General features: G+C 37.6%; 1 protein-coding gene across 3 annotated transcripts in view; it reads right to left on the reverse strand.

The window, feature by feature from the left end:
* CNST (consortin, connexin sorting protein) overlaps positions 1-10,209 on the reverse strand; it is a 92,795-nt gene that overhangs the window by 80,230 nt on the left and 2,356 nt on the right. The window contains exons 2-3 of one of the 3 annotated variants that reach the window (XM_017532081.2): positions 7,713-7,799; positions 7,658-7,674 (exon numbers count right to left, since the gene is read on the reverse strand). The exons of the other annotated variants lie outside the window; for them this stretch is intronic. The gene's annotated coding sequence lies outside the window, so the exon portion shown is untranslated. The remainder of the gene's footprint in view (positions 1-7,657; positions 7,675-7,712; positions 7,800-10,209) is intronic. 3 annotated transcript variants of the gene reach the window in all.

The following is a 10,209-nucleotide window of genomic DNA, read 5'->3' on the forward strand; positions in this document are numbered from 1 at the left end:
AAAAAAAAAAAAAAAAAAAACCACTGTGGCAGTGAGGAAAAAACTGAAAACAAATGTTCAATAATAGGGAAATTATTATCATTTGTTACAAATGTTACAAAGCCACAAAAAATATACATTATGTGTCTATAATGAAAGAAGAATCTAAAACAAATTGTAAATATGACCTCAACTATGTAAAACACACATTCCAAAGAGACTAAAAATAAATACACCAAAATGTTAACACTTCTTGCTCTAGTTGATGGGAATACAACTGAAGTTTTTATGTTTTATTTATTTATTTATTTTGAGGCAGCATTTTGCTCTTGCTGCCCAGGCTGGGGTTCAATGGCACCATCTCGGCTCACCGAAACCTCCGCCTTCCAGGTTCAAGCGATTCTCTTGCCTTAGCCTCCCAGATAGCTGAGTTTACAGGCATGCACCACTATGCCTGGCTAATTTTGTAGTTTTAGTAGGGACGGGATTTCTCCATGTTGGTCAGGTTGGTCTCGAACTCCTGACCTCAGGTGATCTGCCTATCTTAGCCTCCCAAAGTGCTGGGATTACAGGCATGAGCCATCGCACCCAGCTACAACTGAGGTTTTTATTTTTGCATTTTTCTGTATTTTGCATATTTAAATATATTATTTTTATATTCAAAAACTTTTTTAAAAGCATGGAACCAAGGACATAAAGTTTATTTTTAATCACTAAGAATGTTACAGAGGTCATTTAAATATTAATATTGTTCCCCTCTTTAGAAAGAAAATAAACCAAATAAATACAAAGTTATAATAAAAGTTTAGCAAATTAAGAACAAAACACCCCATTTACTAAGTGCTGTCTGTGTGCCACACACTGTGGTAAGTCACTGTGACATGTGTTATCTCATGTAATAAATGTGTGGGTTTTTTTTTTTTTTTTTTTTTGTGTTTTTATCAACCATTTCAGTATATATCCACTGCTTAGGATCCTATTTTAGAGCACCACCAAGACACCTGCTGTAATTGCCAAGAACCTACAGAAACAGGAATTCCTACAAAACCAGTTCTCCAGGGCACAAAGCGGAGACCTATGTAGTGGAACTGTATAGATCTTAAAAAGTAACTCATCCAAACTTTCCACAACTTTTCACAATAGGTTTGCTGAACGCTACGTCAAAAAAAGGCGGCATCTAAAATTCTAGTAAAATAAAGAAATAAAGTTCTATACATATCTGAATGAATTATAAATTATACTAACCAAGAGTTTTCACGTATATTTCCTGTTTCTTTCTAAAAAAAATTAAAACAAATCTATATAAAGCCATTCATGACATTAGCCATTAAGCTAACAGGAATTAATGCTGGGTTTCAACAGTTACTCAAAATCTACCATATTTCAAAATTATACACCAAAATGACATATTTTCTTGAATAGATACATCATAGTTTGCAGGTTAATATGGACTATCAATAAATTAAAATTAATTTATGATTTCAAGTAGGATAAAGAACATAAAATCCATATGGCAAACACAAATTTAAAAATTATAAAACCTAAGCCAGGAGTTCACTAGCTTATATCCTACTCTTCTTCTGAACACAAAGCAGAAACTCATTAATCCTATCATTTCAGAAATTATAAAATTTCAAAAAGAGTTTAGGCTGATGTTTACCTTTAATTAAAGCTTTCATTTTCTCACATATCCCTTTCAGTCCATCCTGCATAACAGAGGTAGATTAACCTTCAGAAAGCACTACCTTTCTGTTTTGCATAATAAAAGCAATGACCTCATATGCTTGTGGAATGAATAATTTTTCATGTCTCAAAAATCTTTAATAACATCCTATGGTCTGGTCATTTAGCTAGTGTTACTGAGTATCAAAATAAACAAAACTGTCATTTCAGATGAGTCTCAACAACCTCCCACTGTCAATACCCCTTTACCTGGCTCTAAACTCCTATTCCTTGATAGCTCTCAATCCCTTACCCCAGCGGTTCAACCACAAGCGCTCCGGACTCCTGCCAGTCTGTTGGCTACATTCGCCAGCCTCATCTTAGCATTACTTCCTTTCCCATCTAGTACCGAATCCATGTATCATCTCTTGCTACTTCCTTAGTCTTCCTATACTTCTATTGCACTCACCCTATAAACTCCCAGCCCTGGTCAATTTAACTACTTCTTCTGCTCTTATAGCCAATCTGCAGTCTATTGTTAAAGAGCATCACAACTTCACAAATCAGTAACTCTCTAAAAGCAGTATCCACGAAACCTCAGCTGGAACCTTAATGCTGGCCAGATACTCTTCCTCACAGAGCTCACGGGACCACATTCCTCCAGAGCTATGCTCAACCTTCCTCACCAATTCCCAGTCCCCTGCCTGCCTATTCCGGCGCAGCAGTCTCACCTGGACAAGTAATAGAAGATCCAGACTCCATCTGAGTAGAAGAACGTTTCTACCCACTGTTCAGGGATAATTTTTCTACCTGTACCCAGTTTCTCGCCCACTCCCAATTCATCAGGGAGCATGTCTGTACAATTAAGCTATCTATGGATCCATTCTTCTCATCACCACAAAACAGCAGTTTCCTTTACCCTAATCCCAGGTCTGTGAATAACTCTTTGGACTTGCAGCAAAAACTCAACCACAATAATTATTCACTTTTCTATAAAATGCACAGAGAACAAATGATAAAAAAAAAAAAAGTACCCCACAAGGTACTAGAAAAGGATAGAGTAATTCCTAAAGGTATAAAAGATAGAAGATAAAATATACTTGAGGAAGATTTGTTCTTTTAAAGACTCACTATGACTTTTCTCCATAATCTATTAAATTATTTTTGTTTTAAATAAACTACTACTAAAAAATGATGCTTTTACATAGGAATCCTTATAAAGTCATAGCTGCTTTTAAGAGTTACAGATTTGGTAAGGACATGTAAGTCAAATTGATTCTGTGGTTCTTGTCCTTTTTTGAGTCACACACTCCTTGAAAAATCTGATGAAAGCTGAGAATTCCTTCTGAAAAATACATGCATTGTGCTGTGGGAGGCCAAGGCAGGAGGACTGCTCCTGGAGAAGGCCAGGAGTTCTAGACCAACCAGGGCCAACACAGCGAGGCCCTATCTCTACAAAAAGTTAAAAAAAAAAAAAAAAAAAATTAGCTGCATATGGTGGTGCACACCTGCAGTCCCAGCTACTACGGAGGCTGAAGAGGGAGGGCTGCTTGAGCCCAGGAGTTTGAGGCTGCATTGAGCTATAACTGCTACTACATGGCAACCTGGGCAACAGTGCAAGACACTGTCTCTTTAAAAAAAAAAATTTTTTTTCAACATGGTGAAACCCCGTCTCTACTAAAAATGCAAAAAATTAGCTAGGCATGGTGGCGCGTGCCTGTAATCCCAGCTACTCAGGAGGCTGAGGCAGGAGAATTGCCTGAACCCAGGGGGCGGAGGTTGCGGTGAGCCGAGATCGTGCCATTGCACTCCAGCCTGGGTAACAAGAGCGAAACTCCGTCTCAAAAAAAAAAAAAAAAAAAAAAAAAAAAAATTTTTTTTTTTAAACACTGATTTTTGAATAACCATGTTTTCCTCAAGTTAAAATTTATTTACCTTTTAAAAAAATCTTTGGAGCATTATTACTTTTGTAATCATGAAGGAAAAAAGAGGGGAAGAATAAGATTTGTGCTTCTACCCCACATACCTTTCAAGTTTCTAATAAAATAAAACCTATTCTGACCTGTCAGCTTTCCATGGAAAAAACCAAAAGGTGAGGGAAGGCAGAATAATCTATAGAGACATTCTGGCACATTTTTTTCACTTACACTGAAGAGCTAGAGGAAAATGGAAACTCTCCAGCAAAGGCTATACAAAGTACGTGGTTTTACACAGAGCGTTACACAAGTACATGGAAGCTTTAGTCACAAAACAGATATTCTTAGAATGTTTCCTCAGCCTAGATAAGTGTTCCTGGAGCAGAATTTTTGCTCATAAGGTTTTTGCACTCATAGCTGGACTCTCTGAGGCTTCAGGGAAGGCAAGCCATGGACACATAGGTTAAAGCTCTGTTGGCATTCACTGGGTAATCCCTAGGTTTCCCCAGTTATACAGTGGAAAAAGGAAGGAGAAAAGGCCTGTAGGCATCAGAATGCATGAAACTATAATCAACCAAGAGGCCACCTGATATAATAAAAACTAACTTCCTGAATTCAATACTATTTCACTTTAGGTTATTGTGAAATACATCTTTCTCTGCCTAGTGAAAAGATGAACATTGGTGAATACATGATCTATTCAATTAATTTTAAAAGAAGAGTTAAAATGTAATACCAATAAGACAGACTATCTTCTCTCTTCCCAGTCACAAAACATACATGATTAAAATAGAGAAGACAAATGGCATTACTTCTCATTTTGGCTCTATACAGTGCTTAACCAACGCTACAGGTATAACTCTAAATGGCATGGCAGAGAATTCTACAACAAAACTTTAAAAATACTTGCAGCAAAAAGGATCTAGAGATTACTGTGTAAATTGTATAAAATAAAGTCTGATGGTTAAATTTGAATTAAGATGTCACAAATGGGTACCAATAATGACTTTTCCAGGAAATGAAATTTCACAATATTATAACCAGCATAATTTGCACAAACGTCCACCCCTCTTTTCATCAGAGTTGGCTCTGAGGGAGGAAATCATGTTGGTTACATGAATCCTTATAAGATCCAATTTAAGTAAACTTTTTCACGCTTCACAAGTAGAAAAAAAAAATCTAAAATGCTCTTTGTTGCTTCATGAGGTAAAAACAAATAACTCAGGCCTGGTGTGGGGGCTCACACCTGTAATCCTAGCACTTTGGGAGGCTAAAGTAGGCAGACTGCTTGAGCTCAAGAGTTCAAGACCAGCCTGGGCAACACGGCGAACCCTTGTTTCTATTTTTTTAAAAAATTAATTTAAAAAAACCCACACACCACACACAAACAAGTAACTCCACTATTTCTTATTCAATAAATAAAATACATTTTTGGTTGGGAGCAGTGGTTCATGTCTATAATCCCAGCACTTTGGGAAGCCAAGGCAGGAGGATAGCTTGAGCCCAGGAGTTCAGAACCAGCTTGGGCAACACAGCAAGTGCTCATCTCTGTTTAAATAACAAACCTCACACATTTGCACAAAAATAAATCCTCAATGAAAAATCTTAGGCAATGTTTTTCAGTTCATCCAAAAATTATTTTTAAAATTTAGTTGTACACTGGTAATCACAGCTTCAGAAGAGAAAAACAATGAACAAAGACAATGCATACATAAAATCAAAATATAAGCAGTACACTAACAAATACTCAAGGATAGCAGTATCTGATCTTATGAAGTTGACAAATTGTTTAATAAATTATTTATTTCAAAATCTATAATATAAAAAGTACTTTATTTAATTCATTTATTTTTTATTTTTGAAACAGGGTCTTCCTCTGTTACCCAGGCTGCAGTGCAGAGCACAGTGGTACAATCATACCTCACTGCAGCCTTAACCTCCCGTGCTTAGGTGATCCTCCCACCTCAGCCTCCAGAGTAGCTAAGACCACAGGCCTAAGTTTCAGGCATGGCTACGCCTGGCCAAAAAGCATTTTTAAAGATTACTCTACCTTTGTTCAAATTAGAAAACCACAGTCACCTAATTCACTGAGTTTTCAAAATGCAGCTAAGATAGAAAAAAGATGTAATTATTTAATCAGGTAATGGCTCTCCAGGGCAACTACTCTCATAAGAGAATTTAATAGATTTGCCAATTACAAAATAATGTTAATTTCTATAATTGCCTAGATACTGTCAATTTAAATGTCAAATGCCCAAATGTCAATAAAGGGTAACTAACCAGATAGTGTGGCACATGCCTGTAGTCCCAGCTCAGGAGGCTATGGCAGGAGGATCACTTGAGCCCAGGAGTTCAAGGCTAGCCTGGGCAACAAAGTGAGACTTCAACTCTAAAATAAATAAATAAAGGTGACAAAATTTACCATTTACTGTTTCAGAATTTTTCTTAATCTAAAAGGAAAAATCATCTTGATTTGTCAGTATTTTGATAGGCACACAGTCTTTCCTTTCCACATGGCTAATGATGACGAAAAACAGGAAGTCCTAAGAGATGGAAGGGTGGAGTGGTATAATGGCAGAAAGTTTCCATCTCTAAAATATTAAAGCGCAGAACCTCAAGACTAAGATAAAAATAATTTGGCCTGGCATAGTGGCTCACGCCTTTCATCCTGGCATTTTGGGAGGCCGAATGGGGCAGATCACTTGAGGTCAGGAGTTTGAGACCAGCCTGGCCAACATGGTGAAACCCTGTGTCTACTAAAAATATAAAAAATTAGCCAGGTGTGGTGGCACAAGCCTGTAATACCAGCTACTTGGGAGGCTGAGGCAGGAGAATCACTCGAATCCAGTAGGTGGAGGCTGCAGTGAGCTGAGATCCTACCTCTACACTCCACCCTGGGTGACAAAGCAAGACTGTCTCAAAATGAATAAATACAACTTAAGAAATCTCAAGCTATTATAATACTTCAGAATTCTGCTAATGATGTGTTCTTCAAAGAATATTACAAATAATCATTTCAAATGCTTAAAAAACAAAATTATTCCCTGATTGAAAGGATATATAATTTCTCCCATGAGAAGGATTCCTACATAAAGGAAAGCCTGTATTTATTTGACTCTTGAAGGCCCTAAAGTGGAAAGAATGCTACATGACAGTATTAAGACATACACATATTAAGTTAGAATTTCTCCATAAACATATAGTGCTTTTAAAGCCCATTGAAACCTTATCAGGGCTTTTTAAAAACTGAAGATTACCATACTATCAATTACTCTTCCTAAAATAACTAAAATAAATTTGCTAAGACTCACTTGTAGAAACCAAACAATGTATTTTCTCTTTTGTCCAACTAAAAGGGTGCCAATTAATGGCTATCTAGTTTTAAATACAAATGAAAACATTATTTTCTTATAGAACATGCACACATCTCTCACAAAACAAGCAACATCCGACAGCTATACCCCTTCCCCAATTCTGTCTTTGATCCTCTAATACTCCCCACAGTACCTACATTGTGCCAGGTCTATCATGACTATATTTGACAGAGGAGTTTGTTCACTGACCAGGTAATTTATAGTTTCTTCATACCATAAAGGTTGGGAAGAGGGCATGTTTCCTGTATTAAATTACACTGAGTATTAATTAGGCCTTCAGGCTAATTTTGCTGTTAATGTGGATTGTAACATGCTGCAGCTAAAGTAGTATTTAGGGAAGTTTATTAGAGCACAGAGATCAAGACAGGAACAGTGATGGGTTTGACTAATTCCCATGGAGGTTAACTAGCCTTAGAGTTACCTGTGTTAAGGCAGCTCTGAGCCAGAGATAGTTCTATATAAATCACCGCCCTTGTTGCAAAAACAACTTAAAGCACGTACGTAGACAGTACGTCAGTTGGTTTATATAAAAACTGCCATCTTTCCTTTTAAATTTCCCTAAACCACCATACACAAGTTAATCTTTTACTTTACTCAGGCTCCCAGTGTTCTAAAGCCATAAAACTTACTCTCTTCCTTTCTAAATTTTGCTAAAAGATTTGATCTTTCCCTTGATAAGAAATACCAAGATATAAGGAAGCACATTTATAAAACTCTTAGCCTTACCCGAAACTGATTCAGAAAATAACTCTACAATAGCAGGTATTCTACCTGTTCAAAATAAAGTTCAATCTTCTCTTAAGTCAAGTTCTCCTTACTTAATGTCAATAGATTTAGCAGACAGGAACTCACACTGTGCCTTGATACACTGTTGACAGGCAGATGTAAATAACTAGTAACAATGACACGCCAGGAGTCACGCCAGGAAATGACTGAACACTATTCATCTCATGATCCTCACTAAACAAGCATGGGCTCAGCGTTAACACAGTCGTCAACGCTTAAGAGGAAGAGGCTGGGCATGGTGGCTACGCCCGGAATCTCAACACTTTGGGAGGCTGCAGTGGGAGGATCATTTGCGCCCAGGAGTTCAAGGCTCTGGGACTGCCACTGAACTCTAGCCAGGGTAACAAAGTGAGAATCTGTCTCAAAACAAACAAAACAAAACCAAAACACTACAAGGGATAGACTTAGAATTCTCCTCCTGCAGAGAAAATTCTCTAATTGAGTATCACAGCACTTTAGGGAAGAGGAGCTTTTAATTTACTCCACAGAATCAGACTCTCAATGTAGGAAGACAGCTTAAATATCAGGTGAGAATGGCCGGAAGCAATGGCTCACGCCTGTAATCCCAACACTTTGGGAGGCCAAGGCGGGTGGATCATGAAGGAGTTTAAGACCAGCCTGGCCAACATGATCTCTTCTAAAAATACAAAAATTAGCCGGGCATGGTGGCGTATGCCTGTAATCCCAGTTCCTCGGGAGGCTGAAGCAGGAGAAGTGCGTGAACTGGGACCCAGGAACCGGAGGTTGCAGTGAGCCTGGGCTACACTCCAGCCTGGGCTACAGAGCAAGACTCCGTATCAAAAACAAAAAAATAAAATAAAATAAAAATGTGACAATCCTATCATACGTGCTGCTCAGTAAGGTAACATTCAGCTACATGTGACTACTGAGCACTTGAAATGTGGCTTGTCCAAATTGATATGTGCTATAAGTATAAAATACACACCAGATTTTATAGATTTAGTATGAAATAATGTAAAATATCTCATTAACTTTTAAAATTGATTTCATGTTAAAACAACATATACAGGATTAAATAAAATATACTAGTAAAATTAATTTTACCTGTTTTTTACTTTCTTAATATCACTACTAGAAAATTTTAAATTACTTATATGGCTTACATTATTATTATTATTAATTTATTTATATATTTTTCTGAGACAGAGTCTCTCTCTGTCGTCCAGGCTGGAGTGCAGTGGCACAATCTCGGCTCACCACAACCTCCGCCTCCCAATTCTCCAGCCTCAGCCTCCTGAGTAGCTGGGACTACAGGCACATGCCACCACACTCAGCTAATTTTTGTGTTTTTAGTAGAGACAGGATTTCACCATATTGGCCAGGCTGGTCTCGAACCCCTGACCTCATGATCCATCCACCTTGGCCTCCCAAAGTGCTGGGATTACAGGCGTGAGCCACAGCGCCCAACAGGCTTACATTATATTTCTATTGAAAACTACTGCTACAGACCTACAGCCTTAATTCTGACAGCAAGCAAGAACTATCACTTGGCATTTCCCAATTACAGAGGTCATTTAAAAGCCAAAAGACACTGGATATGGTGGCTCATGCCTGTAATACCAGTGCTTTGGGAGGCTGAGGTGGGAGGATTGCTTGAGGACAGGAATTTGAGACCAGCCCAGGCAACATGGCAAAACTCCACCTTTACAAATAAATACATAAATTTAAATGTAAAAAGCAAAAATAAAACATATATATATATTTTCTCTTCACTACCAACTTAATTGAGAGAACAAGATAATTTGAGAGACTGTAAAAATCATCAGCGGAATCACTTTGTCTTTGCACCATTTTAAAGGCGCGGTGGCTCACGCCTACAATCCCAGCACTTTGGGAGGCCAAGGTGGGGGATCACCTGAGGTGAGTAGTTGAAGACCAGCCTGGCCAATATGGCAAAACCCCGTCTCTACTAAAAATACAAAAACTAGCTGGGCATGGTGGTGGGTGCCTGTAATCCCAGCTACTTAGGAGACTGAGAAACTTCTTGAAACCGAAAGGCAGAAGTTGTAGTGAGCCAAGATCGTACCACTGCATTCCAGCCTGGGCAACAGAGTGAGACTCTGTCTCAAAAAAAAAAAAAAAAAAAAAATACTACTTCAAAAAGGCAACAATAACACAGGATACAAAACCACACTTCTTAAAAAAAAAGATGAGAAATACTGCACACTAATTAAGTTTTTCTAATAAAGTATGTCTAAATGCTTATCATAAAGTTCATCTTTAAGGTGAAATGGACATTCCCAGCACCTGGGACCTCAGAAAAATAAGATACACAAAATTCTGTCTTTTTATTATTCAAGTACCTTCAATCACAAACAAGTAAACTATTAATGTTGTAAAAAGGGAATATTAAAATGTAATTCTCCTTCCTTAAAACCAAAAGAAAATAATACCACTCAAAAGCAAAATAAAAAATGTCATCAGTTTTTCTAGGACTCAGTGGGCTTTGGTACACAAACATTATGAAATAA

Source organism: Cebus imitator, unplaced genomic scaffold (assembly GCF_001604975.1).
Source record: "Cebus imitator isolate Cc_AM_T3 unplaced genomic scaffold, Cebus_imitator-1.0 Scaffold75, whole genome shotgun sequence".
NCBI classification, from domain to species: Eukaryota; Metazoa; Chordata; class Mammalia; order Primates; family Cebidae; genus Cebus; species Cebus imitator.